The 15,021-nt window shown below is 45.9% G+C and overlaps 1 pseudogene; it reads left to right on the forward strand.

Annotated features, from left to right (window-relative positions):
• Window positions 1-3,277: 3,277 nt before the first annotated feature.
• Window positions 3,278-11,076, forward strand: LOC107501058 (annotated as a pseudogene).
• Window positions 11,077-15,021: the final 3,945 nt, after the last annotated feature.

Genomic DNA, 15,021 nt, shown 5'->3' on the forward strand with positions numbered 1-15,021 from the left:
TCTGAACCCACCCACCCCCCCTTTCTTTTCCCTCAGGCTCCTTGGCTCAGAGGCAGGTCTGACATACTTATCCACACTCCAGTCTGAGAACAGCTCCTCCCAGTGGCTCAATGAATCCAAATAGGAAGCTGAGACAGTGTTGATCCCAAGGGGGCCTTGGCCCCTTGGTGTCTTGCAGAACTGAGCTACCTTTGACTACTAAACCACATCTTTGATTCTGCTTTTTTGGTTTGACTCATACCAACCTTCTTCTTGTTTTTTAACCAAATGAAAAATGCAAACCTAGAGTATGAAATGACTACTCCAGGTCATAATTCAGAGGGTCAAAAACAGATCCTGGACTAGGGCCCAGGTGTCCTGACTCCTTTCTCGGTGTTCAGACCATCACGACTGCCTTTTACAAAGCTTGAAGGTGGCAGAATGGGGAGCATGGCCTCAGGCAAGGGTTGGGACCCTTATGTTCCTCAAGTCAAACCAGGCCCTGCCGGCCTACCTTGGTGAGTTTCTTCTCTCGGGTCACAAAACGGTTAGGGACCTGCTCCTAAAGGTCTGACAGACTTCTCAGTGGGTAAAACCACTCTGGAAATCTCAGGAGGCGTATCTGAATGACTGGGTCTGCTCAGAGAGAGCGAACTAGAGATAGAGTGGGAGGTGCCAGGTGAGTGAGAGTGAGAATGAGAAAGAAAGGGGGCAGCCAAGTATTTACCAGGATTCCCTTGCCGTTAGTTTTTAGACTGAATTAGCAGCTTGCCATGCTCCTGGCCAGCTGTCCCGGCTCACACAGGGCACCGAAGGTGCGGGTCCTGTCCCACATCTGTCCTGCTCCCCCTCCCTGAACCCACCCAGCGCCCCACTCACCCTTGTTCCTCTGTGGCCTGAATCTAGACTCTTGCTTTGACACCCTGAGAAGCGTCTCGTCTCTCACTCTTGACCTCTCCCCCTCCAGGAAGCTCCCCCACCACCCTGGTCTGTCAGTCTGTCTTCGAGGACGGAGGGAGGCAGCCAGGACTCAGCCCTTCCTTCCTCTCTGTTCTAAGGTCTGTCAGATTCTCATTCAGATGTTTCCTCCTCGCCTCCCTCCTTGTCTCTCTCTTGTGTATTTGCATGGTTCAGAGGTTAGCTGCTGCTATTCCTGCAGAAGGATCTTCCTGAAAAAACTGCTCCCGGAGGGCTAAAAGGAAATACGGAAAACACTATCAATAGTTGCCTTTGGGCCATGGGATTATAGTAGGTTGTTTTAACTTTTCAGTTTTTTCTTTCTTTGTGGTAATTTCCAAACTTTAAAAATGTATGTTATTAAAGTTGACAGACTTTAAGAAAATCACCATTTTCTACATGTTTACCCTCTCATTTGAGATCTGATAGTGATGCTCAGGTGCCCACTGAACACACAAGTTTTGAGAACCTACTGAACACTGGGCACCCAGTAGGGCCACACAGCAAGCCAGTCTTATGATTGGCAGGTGTTGCTATTCATTTGTGGGCTTCTGGAAGACTCCCTTGCCAAAAGGAAAACTCTCCATCTGCTAGCTGGGCCAATGCCAGGTTACTTGGCCTAGCCCCCTCAGGAACTCACACTTGAGGCACAGAGGTTGCTGGTAAAGCTCTTTTGTTGAGCTGTGTGAGACACTGGGTCCAAGCAGCTGAGCTTTGGTCTCCTCCCCCAGACTGCAATGGAAAAGCAACCTCACCTTCATACGGTAAAGAAACTTTGCACTCTGAGGTTCCCAGGTTTCAGCCATGGTGCTAAATAGAGACAGAACGGCGGTTGACCGCACGGGGACTGCCAGCCTGGATAGAAACTGACAAAGACCGAATTGACTTAGAGGATGCCGTAGAGCCCTTCGGCAGCACGTGGGCCCTGCCAGGCCTGGTCGTAGGTGCTCAGCCACGCGGACTTCCCAGAGAGCGGTTGTGCTGCTTCATGGTGAAGAGCGCAAGAGCCAGTGACATCCGTGATTATAGAAACGCAAACCCCTTCTAACTCTCAGACGCTGGGGACATAAGCCATTGGGCTACATATCAGTGGGCTGTGTGCTCACCTGCCTCCTCCCCTGGAGTACCTCTTGGGAGTTGGAGACCATGGCTGACCTTGTCCTGTTCCCCACTGCACCTTGCTATTGCCCTGCTCTGCACAGGGTTCATCACAAGTGTGTATGTAACCAGGAAGGCAGAGAAGACAGAGCCTTTCCAAAGGGCAAGTGTAAATGGAGGGACTGGGGTATGAGGAATGTTAGGGCCTTTGAGCCATTTATGAAGGCGAGGAGAATCCAAAAAGGTAGATGAGGGTACTTAGAACCGACCATGGGGGCCACCATTAGGGGATCACCTGGACTCAGGGCTGGGCTGCTACAGTGATGTCTGCACAGGATCCCAGAGGAAAGGAGCCTCTCAGCCCCCCACATTTTTCCTACGTCAGAATTCATCTGTGCCCAGAGCGTGCATGCTTTATCCATCCCATCTCCCTTGGCAGCACACACGAGACAGCTCCTGATCCCCATGGACGTGGCCTGACCTGTGTTGAGTTCTCCAGCACATTCCCTTCCATCACCTACCCTTTCTCTGCCCCATTCATCTCTTCGTCTTTGACGATTATTCCCAGCAGCTCACTCTTAGATCCTGATAGGGACAGGAGAACCTTCTCCTTCTGTGCCAATTAATGAGACCCTACTGTGTAGTCTCAGCTTCTGGAGAGTTTGCCTTGGATTCTGGAGCAGAGTCTTCTGCAAGGAAAGCTCACAGCAAGGCTAGAGAAAGTGCTCTGAACTTTTGGTGTGTGTCCCCTCCGATGTGTCACATTTGAGTGTGTATAAAAGAGCAAAGTGGACTGAAGGGCCAACATTTGTGCGACAAAAAACACGTCATATCAATAAGAGCCACCTTTTCCCCAGAGAAAATTAGGCCGCATCTATGTGTATGTGCTTTCTTCTTTTTTCTTAATCCTTTGGGGGTGGAGGTGTTGCATCTTAATGCCTGATTTTGGCACTTGGTGCAGAAAAATAATTGAGATGCCAATGGACAAATTTTCCTCCATCTAATCTCAGAAAACTCAAGTTTATGTTTAAATTTCGTGTAGCTGAGTTATATACACAGTACATGAGGGCGGCTGTTCAAAATGTACACATTTATAGCTCCACTGTAATTTTTCCCCTTTGCAGAAGAGAACTGAGATATAAACACCACCCCCATCTGACTGCACACAAGGTATGTATGTATGCGACAAAAATGAATACTCCGGATTTCTACAGCCAGGCTTTTGTGCGCACAGGCACGACACATGCCGGTGCAGATTGCCAACAGGTGTGGCTCAGGGGAGGACACAGAAAAGCACAGGTGGGAGGACCATGCGGAAGCTGGCGGAAGGATTACAGAAGGGGAGCGCTGCCTTTCTCTCCAGCAAACTGCCCCAGTTCCGCTTCTAGACCAAGCGTGAGGCACGGCCAGCCTTAGGCCAAAACTGGCCTCCGTAGAAGAGGTGAGTGTGCGTAAATGTCATCTCCAGTTTCAGGAACTGGAGTTGACCCTCTGGGGATAGGCCAGATTTATCCCTCACTGTCCAATGATTGAGAAACCACTTGTTCTTGTGGAATCCAGAGTGACGTGTATTGTGGTGCTTTAGAAACACAGCTTGTCTCTGTGCCTTCCCGCAGCCCAGTGATATACAAGGGGCAAGAATGGTCCTCTTATTTCACAGGTGAATATCGGAAAGCCTGAGTGACTGCACCCAGGGTCACCCAGCTCGTCAAAGGCAGAAAGGAGCTTGGGAGCCTTCTGTTGCTTTTGAAACAGACTCTGCGAATAGTACAGGGTGACTTGAGAGACAGAGGGAGTCTTGCCTCACCTCTTTTGCAGACCTGAAATTCCCCTGGGTAGAGTCAATTAACCCGGTGTTGATAAAATTTCCAGAAGGTAGGTAGAGCACTAGATTCTGGGATTGAAAAAGTTGTTAAGAGCTCTGTGGCCACAGAAGTTTGGGAAAAGCTGATTTAAACAAAAGCAAAGGCTTTTCTACTCAGTAGGCTTCTCAGAGCCTTTAATATGCTAATGACCAGGCCATAGCAGCATCCAGGATTTCCCAGCCCCATTGATCAAGAAAATATTTTCAGGAAGCCCTTACTAAGGCTCTGCTCACATTTTATGAAATGCTGGGTTGGGGCTGTGATGAGTTTCAAAAGGCATATTTTCTTGGGGAGGAGTGAAATACTACACTAATATTGGTCAAATTCTTCTAAATGCAAAGTTGTTTAACAGATTAGCTTTAAATCACCTGGAAGGCTCTGAGAAAATGGGACACAGAAAAGGTAAATTTTTATTAGAAGAACAGAAGGAAGTGAAACTACCTTAAATCCAATTTGAGAAAAGCTTATTTAAATGTGTTGCTGAAAAAAAACAAAAGCGGTTTCGTGTTTTGTAGAAGTTAGATTTTGCACCAGGAACTCCTAGGCTGAGCTGAGTTGCAAAAGGTGCTAACCCATCACTTAAGGAGCCCACTTCCGGCTCAAGTGACTCATGCCAGAGGCATCATGGGAAACACCTGTTGACTAGGAGGGGATGGTGGGGTCTGGGAGCTGAGATGTTTTTTACTTCTTTTTTAAGAGGAGAAAAATTTCTGCTTTCTTATAGGGGAAAAAAATCCATGAATGTTTTGGTGATGCTGTGATATGAGAACATATTTCTGCTCCATCAGAGGGTTTAAAAAAAAAAAAGCCCTAACAAGCAATCTCCCAAAGGCAAAAGCTGGATTGTTATTGTTCCTCCTGCCCCATTCTTAGTTGAGGGCTGAGCGCCTAAGGGAAATATTTGTGCTGAACCAGACATTTGACTCTTGTGTTTTAAGATGGGATTCTAATAAAAATAAATAAATAAATCTCAGTCGGTACACAGTTCTTTCTGGCAGGATGGTCCTGTAAATTATGGCTCTGTCCAGAAGGCTGGGGGGAGGGGACTCAAGGGTCCCTGCCTGCCTCTTTTTCTCTGCGGATGGGTGGACACGGGCAAGTCTCTTAACCTCTCCGAGCTCCAGTTCCTTCATCATAAAATAGAGAACCCAAAATCTGCCTTGCTTACTCTCAGGTGATAGCAGCATTAAAGAAGAGAAAGTATAAACATGCTGTAAAACTAAGATGCTCTACAAATAACCAGTTATTATTACATGACAGAATGTAAGCAATATCAGGAAGGACTCCTTTTCTATCTAGCAATATTTTTGTCCGAGCTTTTCAAAGGGCCTGAAATTATATTATTAGAAATGCGCTCCCTGGGATGTTAAAGGCTTTTAGATCTTTAAGACATTTTTACCAAAATGCCTTTGGGAGACATCAATATGAAGCCAATACTTCCGGGCCCCTGAGAGCCTGGCTGGAGAGATGGACTTCTGCAGGCTGGCAGTAAACCCGCAAACAGGATCAAGGGAGAAGGAAAGTGATAGAGAAGCAATGTTCAGGACGGTGTCCTCAGGAGTGTGATAGACCAGAGCGCCTCTGCCTTGAATGACCTGAGGATGGAGTTAAAACACAGATTCAGATTCGGGGCCTAGGAGGGGCCCTGACCACCTGCATTTCTCGCCTGCTCCCAGACAATGAGTGGCTGCTCCTCCGGGCACCACATTTGGGAAGCAAAGTGATAAACAACTGTAAGCTCATCCCTCCCAAGAACATCTGGCTTTGAACAAAGGCCTCAGCATGGCAGGATTCGATGGTTTGGGAGGAATTCTGACAAAAAGCAGCTCTCCCTCATGAGAGGAGAGAAAGTTCTACACAGGGATGCTGTTTGTTAGTTTGGATCTGTATTTTCCTGTGAACCTGGTCAGTAAGCTGTGCTCTTAAGAACGGAAGATGTGTGTGCAAGATGGGGCCTTGAGATCTTTCCGGGCCTACCTAGACGGCCCAGCGGGAACTAAACCTCCCTACCCTCACCCCTGCCCCACTTTCCCCTGCCCTTGCTGTGTCATTTATTACCAGCTCAGAGTTTCTCTGAGCTTCTGGCTCTCTAACCTACCTCTGTGTGTCAAGTGGTGTGTGTGTGTGTGTGTGTGTGTGTGTGTGTATTGTATACCTACACATATATTTTTTTCATATATCCATGTAGCATCATCTATCTATACATACCTCTCTCACTCTGTCTCCTTCTCCCTCTCCCTCTCTCTCTCTCATCATCATTGTCATTGTTGGCATCTCTATGTTTCTTCTCCAGTGGCTGGTTCACAGAGGATGGGTGACTCACCACCTCACCAGGTGATCAGTGTTTACTCTCCTGCTATCTGAGTATTTTAATACTAATTGATGAACGCCTGAGGTCAGACACAGGTGCTCTTATATTTGGATCTCTACTGCCTAGCACAGTACCTTGCACCAAGCGCAGATGAAGAGATCTGGCAGTTTTCCCACTGCTCGTAACAGTTGTGTGTGGAGATGGGTTTGTAGGTCTCAGCAGGTGCCCCTAAGCCACAGGGAAAGTGTACAGTGCTCCCCAAGCTCTTGCTTTCCTGCTTCCCCAGATCGTGGAAGTTACCACATAAGAATGAATGAAGAAGACTGGAAATGTTATGAATGACACTAGTCATCTACCACAATGAAGACCCAGCTGATTATCTGTGAACACATGGTTGACGGACCTCTCCTACCTGAATGACCGGAGCATCCTAAAGGAGAAGAACTGGGAAGGGGGTAATGCCTAGGAGGAGCTTCTTGGGCCACCAGAGACAGGAGAGCTACATGGCACCTCTGAAGAGGAAGGCCAGGCAAACACAAGGATCTCCTAGTATCCTGGACACACAGCACTGGTAGAGGGACACCTGTCCTTACAGGGATGATGAGGTCATAAACATTTAGTTTAATGACTGAAGCTCATTGAGGGGTACATGAGGGCTCATTATACTATTCTGTCTAGTTTTTTGTAGATATAATATTTACCAAAATAAAAAAGTAAAAAAAAGAAAGATAGAGGAAGAAAAGATAGGAAGGAAGGAAGGAAGGAAGGAAGGAAGGAAGGAAGGAAGGAAGGAAGGAAGGAAGGAAGGAAGAGAGGGGAGAGGGAGAGAGAGAGAGAGAGAGAGATTGAGATCGAGATCGAGATCAAAGCATGTCTTGCTTCCAAAACAACTTTCTGATTACAATCCAACTACCCACTGTTCTGCTGGTAAAAACTGCTCTGACACAGGGTCCTGGCTTATTTAGTGATATTTCCCTTTGTAAATTAAGAATGTGGCATTTGGATTTGAATCAGCACTGTTCAAAGTGTAGTATGAGGATCAGAGCCTGTCTGTGAACCATTTGTTACCAGAATACAAGGAAATTGAGAGTAAATATTTAGAAACTCTTATAGCCATGGGCATTGCCTTAATACCCAAGCACACGGTCAGTGGATGGGTCTTGAGAAAGGGGCTTAGAGTTATCGAATTCACCTGATGAGTACTGGGGAGTGTACTGGGAGTTGGTCACACAGAGTAGGACCATGTGTCAAATCACAATAGATTAAAAATATATTGTACAAAGTGGTATTTCACAACATACAGTTTGAATCCTTGGGACTTTCACTGGCATTGATCATCAGTCCTTTAGAATCTCGTCCTGGACTGCCCTAACAAGAACAAATCTGTAAACTGCCCTAGTAAAAGTCTAATGCCCGGACCCTACTCTGGATCCTGGGTCTCCCTATAGAGACCTGCCTGGGTCACCTTCGGACTCTCCCTGTCCTACCCGTACCCCTCCTCACACAGCTTGTCAAAGAGCAACAGATGCAAAGAGAATGCAGGAGCAGGGCCGTTTTTCCAGCCCAGACAGATCCTCAGTCTCCCTTTCTTTTTCATATTAAAAAGGAGATGTGCTGCTGCTGCCGGTCCCAGACCCCTCTTCCTGGGAGAACCGGGCAGGGACAGGGCCATTCAGGAGCCCCACGCAATCTGTCCAGGCTGATCTGGAAGTGGGTAATCTCAGACGTGATGATTTAGAGCACAGCGTGGCAGGTTGGAGGCAGCGAGGTAGCTGTTCCCCACGGCGCTCATTAAGCTTCCATAGATTGCATTTCCTGCCTCCCCCGCCAGCCCTCCAAAGTGCCTGTTATTAATTCATAAAAACACTGCAAGCGTGATTGAGTCCGCTGATTACTGGAGCAGGCAGACACAAGAGACGGTAAAATATTCTGTGTCTCTCTATCAGGCTCTCAGGGGTTCAGGAGGAGGAAAAAAATTAAAAGAGAGAAAAGCAACAACATGAAAAAAGAAATCTGAAAAAAAAAAACTGTGTTGTGAAATATTAATCAGAGCTGTTTGCCCCCGGGGGCTAAAAATATGAGGCGGCATAATCAATGTAGCAAGAGCTGCCCGGTGACATGTCTTTGAGAAGCTGATTATTACGGGTAAACACAGCTAAATATTCTGGATCTTTGGACCGCGCCTCTGGTGTCACTGGAGAATCGGATCCTCTTATCATCCTTCTGCAGGCGTGGCCCCAGGGGAGCTTGGTGCCCTGGCGGGACGTGGCTGCCTGGGCAGAAGTCGCTTCAGTTCCTTTCCAAATGCTGATTCAGGTGGGGTGGGAGGGAAGGGGATGTGGAGGATGCCAAGGCTGTGAATATATGCATGTGGGGTGGGGCTGCCCCAGAACTGATTATTAATAGCTAATGACCTGATGCTGACCATGCCAGGGGAGCTCCAACTCTAGAGTGGTTTTCCTGAGGGTCCCCAGCAAGAACCCAGAGGGATTGGGGGACAGTTGAGAGAAGGTACATTCAGTGGCCTCCAGCAAGACTGTAGTCATTCCAACTAAATTCTGCACTAGAGAGGATGTGGTTAGTGGACTGTAGCATAAGCTTATGGCGCAAACATCAAGGCATTAAGGGGCCCCCATGCCGGCTCCACATCCCTCAGGCTCAGTGATTGGGATATGAGGTCTGCATGCATGAGCGAAAGGGAAAGCTCACCTGTCACTCTGAGCTGCAGTAAACTTGGCGGTGGTCCAGCCCTGAGGGTGGAGTGATCCAGATGTGGTTCTCACCTGCACAAATCTGAGACTGTCTTAGTGAAAATGGCTTTAGAGATCAGATCTTCCAACCTTCTCATTTGACAGAGGCCCAGAGAGAGGCAGTGACCTGTCCAAGGTCACACAGTGGAGTTCTTGATGCATAGGATAGTCCAAGTGCATGAAGAATTAGGAGCCAGGCAAGTGATGGGAATTGGTTTGAATCAAACCTTTGGGCTTAAGGAAAGCTCCTTATCAGTTACAAGGAGACTGAATCAGAGGGAAATAAGCCTAGGTACTAGCCTTAGCTCCACGACCAAAATTGTGGAGAACTTTGATCAAATCACCTCCCCTTTCTGAGCCTGAGTTTTCTTATTGTAAAAGAGTTTGACCAATTAGTGATAGCAAGGACCTCGTCAAGTCCATGAATGAGAGCAGTATTTAGGGGGAGCTGCAGCCAGGGTCTTCTCTATGAAGGAATGAAGAGTATGGGCTTAAGGAGGGCTCATTGAGCCAATCATAGCATAGCACCCCCTACCCAGGGATCAGGAGAGCAGCTGCCACAAAAGAACTCAGGAGGGGAATTTCTTTTTGCTCCAAAGTGTGCTGAATTTCTTCACTCGCCTCTTGGTGTTTATTATAGAAGCTCAGAACTCCATCTCTGTTCTCCAAAAGACCCACATCAGCAAAGGACTGACAGTGGGTGAGGACCCTGGCAGGTAATATCTAATTGTTTTGGTGAGTGGCTTAACTTGGGAAAAAAGTTATCCTTCTTAGCTCCAAGAGATGCTTGCTAAGCCACTTGGGATGATAATGGTAACTGCAACTATCATTCCTTAGCAAGTACCTTCCTAATCTATATTCCTGATCTTAAATCAATTCTGCCCATTTTATAGAAATGGAAAACAAGGATTAGCAAGGTTCAACAGCTATCCCCTAGTCTTAGAGTTGGCCAGTGCTAGGGCTGGATTTGAACAAGAGTCTGTCTCATTCTGGAGGCCGATGGCTTTTCTGCTATGCCTTCCACTGATGTCAGGGAATAAAGAAGAAACACATTTTCTACTGCTGTTTTCTTCTCAGACCAACACAGTGAACTTCAGGCTGGAAAGGAAAGAGTGCCATGGGCTGGTGGTACAAGCTGTGATGGAGGGAGAAGGCCAGAGGGTCCAGGCTGCCCCAAACCTAGTTTGGCCTCCCTAAGGCAAATGAGCTCCACCCCTGGGTCCTGAGAACTTCTTGCAAAGAAGATCACCAAACAGTTGATGGTGATCTTGGGAGGACTGTGGGGATGAGAGAAGTTGAATAGTAATGGAAATATTGTGTATTCATGAGCCCGATATTGATCCAGGGAGAGATAGCAGCAAGCTATGAAAGCCATGATTTACCAGGAATTAGAAAATGGCAGGGTAATCTCTCTTTCCCTTTGATGTGCCACCACTGAAGATCTTGGTGTCACCATGGGCCACTGCCCCACTCCGTAGCTATTAGGTATTGTAGGAACAAACCGTACTTGAAAGTCTCACTTCTGCAGAGGTGTTCCTGATGCCAAGATCCACATCTTTGACCTGGGCCGAAGAAGGCAAAAGTGGTCGAGTTCCCACTCTGTGGCCACATGCTATCTGATGAATATGAATAGCTCTGCCTCGAAGCCTTGGAGGCTTTGTGCCGACAAGTACATGGTGAAAAGTTGTGGTAAAGATGGCTTTCACATAAGAGTGTGGCTGCATTCCTTCCATGTCATCCACATCAACAAGATGTTGTCCTGTGCTGGGGTTGACAGTCCCCTGATAGGTAAGTGAGATGCCTTTAGAAAGCCCTGGGGCACAGTGGCCAGGATTCACATTGGCCAAGTAATCATCTCCAAGCTACAGAACAAGGAGCGTATGATTGAGGCTGTACACAGGGCCAAGTTCAAGTTCCCTGGCTACCAAAAGATCCACATATCCAAAAAGTGGAGCTCTACTAAATTTAATGCTGATGAGTTTGAAGACATGGTGGCTGAAGAGTGGCTCATTCTAGATGTCTGTAGGATCAAGTGCCTGATCATGGCACTCTGGACAAATGGCAGGCCCTGCGTTCACGAGTCTTAGTGCTGCCTCCTTCTTACACCTACCAATAAATCCTACTTTCTGTCAAGTGGCAGAGGGTGGGAGAACGTGGTGGGAATGGAGGGAGGAAGGAAGGAAAGAAGGAAGGAAGGAAAACAGACAGAAAGAAATAGAGAGAGAGAGAGAGAGAAAGAGAGAGAGAGAGAGAGAGAGAGAGAATGGTATGGTAATTATCAAGGCTCAAGATGGCTTCACAAAGAATAGCTGAATTAAAGTAAACCTATGTTAAGCCCTCTTTGACAAGGTTACTAGAAGAGGGATCAGAGAAACACAATAAATGTAACAGGTCTAAAATTCAGTAAGGTAATTGGCATAGACCCTCAGTATTTTCTGATGGAGAAGATGTAGAAATGCAGGCAGACACCTAGGAAACTGAGTTTTGTGTAACTCAAAGGACTTTGAATAACACCCAGTGCCTGGCCGTCAACAGATGCTCCGCAGCATTTCCCAAGTGCAGGGTCAATGTGGGCACCGGCTGTGTCTCTGACTGAGTAGGATCCCACCCAGGTCAACAACTTTACTCATCAACTGATATAGTAGAGAAGTCAGGTTTAATAGTACCCTGAGAATAATATCGGTCATACAGCACAATCTTTGTAAAGTCCTCCATGTACCCTCAAAATGAAATAAAAAGGTGATTAAACATATAGAATAGGCTCTGGAAGTTTACACAGAAAACCTGAAAGCGATGGAGAGGGGCAGGGGATGGACATCAAGGACATAATTTTTCTGCTTTCTCTGTGCTGATTGTTTTACAGTGAGAAGGTGATTATACTTTATTTGTGTGAATAGAATTAAAGAAAGGGAAATAAGAAGACTACTTAGGCATGTTAAATATTGGATGAGATTTGAGCATCATACACATTGGTTGGGTGACATGGATGGTTCCTTCCAACCCTGGACCCTACACATCTTGCCTTTGTGCCAAACCCTATTCATGGTGCTGACCCTGGACCTAGCATCCTCCCCTTGCTCCACCCCCACTTTCTGGAATCTGTTTTCCCCTCTCACAGTAGAGTCTAGTTTAGGCTTATGGTCCCCAAATGTAGCTGTACATCAGAGTCTCTTGATAAGTTTTTAAAAACAAGAAAATCAGGGTCACCTAATCCCCAAAATTAATTAGGCACCACCCCCACCATCAAGGCAGCTGAGAAAACAGAAATATGAGCAGTAATGGCAAATTAAGCACCAGGCACTGAGCTCTTCCTTTTCATGCTCATGACACACTCAACATGTCATTACTATTGACAGACAAAAACACAGAAGCTTAGAGAGAAAGGAGTCTGTCCAAGGTCTTGAATCTAGGAAGTGAAAAAAAAAAAAAAAACACACAATTTGGACCATTTCATGTGAAATATGTTGTGAGGACTTAGAACAAAGGGCAATGACTTTTAATGGAGGAAGGACAGGTTCAAAAAAATTTTACTAGGGAGCTGATGTTTGAGCAGAGGCAAAAAAGAGAGCATGGTTTGTATTAGAGCAGGCCTGCTGGGAGAGGTGAGGGACAGCCCATGTAACATGAGGGGTGTGAAAATCAGACACCTGGAGGGTAGCAGTTGCCCTTCTAGCTCAGGATCTGGCCCAAGTGGTAAAATGGAAGCAGGAGAAGTGGCAGTGGCTTCTGTCTTCTGCGCTGGTACTCCCTGCAGAACAGATGCTCAGGACCTCATCTGTCCATCAGTCAACATTTCTTGATCCCCAACTGTATACCAAAACCTAGACTAGTCACTGAAGGTCCTAGAAGCATGGAGAAGAGATTCCCACCCTCGAGAAGCTCTCAGTCAGGAGGAAGAGAAGACTCTGCTTTCAAGGAATGCCAAAGATGATTCGGAAAATCACTAGGAAGACAAGACAGCAACCCAGGAGAGTCCATGCTACTCATATTACCTGCAAATGAGTGGTTCAGACTCTACATTTTGGTTGAGGTCAGGGAGGGGAAGATGCTTCAGAACCAAGGAGAATCTTATCCCTGGAGTGTGGCCTATAGGTGTACTAGGCCAAGGACTCTGATTTTAGAACTTCAGCACAGTTTGATGTCCTTGAAGCCGGGGACCAGGCAGCCTATAGCCTTCAGTGCCTCAGGAAAATGACTGTCCCAAATAGGGCTCCCAGCAGCTCAGGCCCCTGGTACCAGAGTACCTGCAGCCCTAGTCCCAGACTCTGAGGACAGTAGTTGCCTTTTACCTGCAGGGCTGCTGGGACGATTAATGAGTTCTTATTTATAAAGGACTCTCAGCTCCTCAGAAGGGCTCTGCAGAGCACAAGTAGGTTATAATTACCACTGCTGTAATTAATGAGTCTAAACTTCTTAGAGAATATAAAGTGCATAATAAAAGGAGGTGGGGGCGGGGGGAAGGGGGGAAATTCCATGTATTTGAACTTGGGATTTTTTCCTTTGGAAAGTTCACCCTGATAAGGTATCAAATGATATGACATTCCCTCCTCTCAGAACTAAGGAGAACCTCAATGCTAAGGGCAGTGTTTCTAAGAATAATGGAGTGCGTTAAAGCTCTTTAAAAAACACTGGGCTGAAAACCATTCCTGCCACTCCTAGTAACTTCGATAGTGAGCCTTATCTGTAAGGGGACAATGGTACCCACCTAACAGGTGGGGGTGGGGCATCACCGAGTTTAGGAAAGTGAAGCACTGGGCACATGCTCATATTCAGTTAATACAACTTCCATGAACTTCTACACCCCAGATGCCAGTCATTCTACTTGGTGACGGAGAAATAATGCCTCCTGCTTAGACTAAACCGAAAAGGAAATATGCACTTACAATATTTCACTTAAATAAATGTGGTTATTTATAATAAACATTTTTCTTTTGGTGGTGGTGGGGTGTCATTTTCTTAGGATAAAATCCTAAGGCTAAAAGGGGAAAAACATTCTTACAGTTCTTACAATACATTGTTAAATTTCTCTCCAAAGGAGTTTATGATAGGGCCACCCATTTGAATAAGGATGTGTGTTTTACCACAACTTCACCAGCACTGTGTATTACCATTTTAATGTGTGTATGAAGGGACACCATTCCTTTTGCAAGGTTTATACCATTGGTGTGGCAGTTGGGAGGCTGAGAGTTCTTAGTGGGCCTTCTGGTCCCTGCTGGTGGTGTTGGTCATGAAGTTCAATAGGAAGGCAAACAGAATTTTCTTTTATTTTCTAGAGAAAAATAACTTAAAAATATGACCAGGAATATACATACACTCATCAGAAATTTTTGTAAAAAAAAAAATTGATTTGAAAAAATTAAACCAGAAAACTAATTATATTTTTAAATAGTTTTAAATAGCTTGCATATATTACCTATTATGCAAATTGATTTATTAAAAAAAATCCTCCTACGAGCATATAGTGGCTCTTTAACGAGATGACAATCACTTTCTAAGCTATGTATGAAGGCCTCAGGCCTCTTCTTGGCTTTCTTGCTATTGAGTCTCGTTTACTCTTTCTCAGCTGTTGGGAAATTAAAGTTCAATGCTATTTTTATATGAATTCTGTCATTTATATGAATTTGCTAGAATCCCTCATTTCTCAGTTACTTTTTAAAATTTTATTCATTCTGGTGCTTTCTCCTTGACTAAAGTCAGTATTTCTCAATTTTGTTCTCACTCTTATCTTGTACATCCAAAATCTATAGAAGGGCCTCCTCTCACTTCCTGACATGCTCAGTGTCCACCTAGGGAAATGATGTAGTATGCTAAACCACAGTCCGATTTCCCTGGGAGTCGTGGGTTTACCTATCTATCCTCCCCCAGGAAAATAAATGTAAGAAGAGGTGTCAAGAATAGTTTCCATGTACCTGGCTTAGAACCTCAGAGCCTTTCTGGAAAGGGGTCAGCTCGTACAGAGGCTGGAGGGAGTGAGAAAGGAGCTCTCTTCACATGATCTATTTTCGGATTTTGGAATTGGGTTGTGAAGACTTTGGGTAGTGCACATTGGCACTTGAACAGG

Source organism: Rousettus aegyptiacus, unplaced genomic scaffold (genome assembly GCF_014176215.1).
Source record: "Rousettus aegyptiacus isolate mRouAeg1 unplaced genomic scaffold, mRouAeg1.p scaffold_m13_p_3, whole genome shotgun sequence".
NCBI lineage: Eukaryota > Metazoa > Chordata > Mammalia > Chiroptera > Pteropodidae > Rousettus > Rousettus aegyptiacus.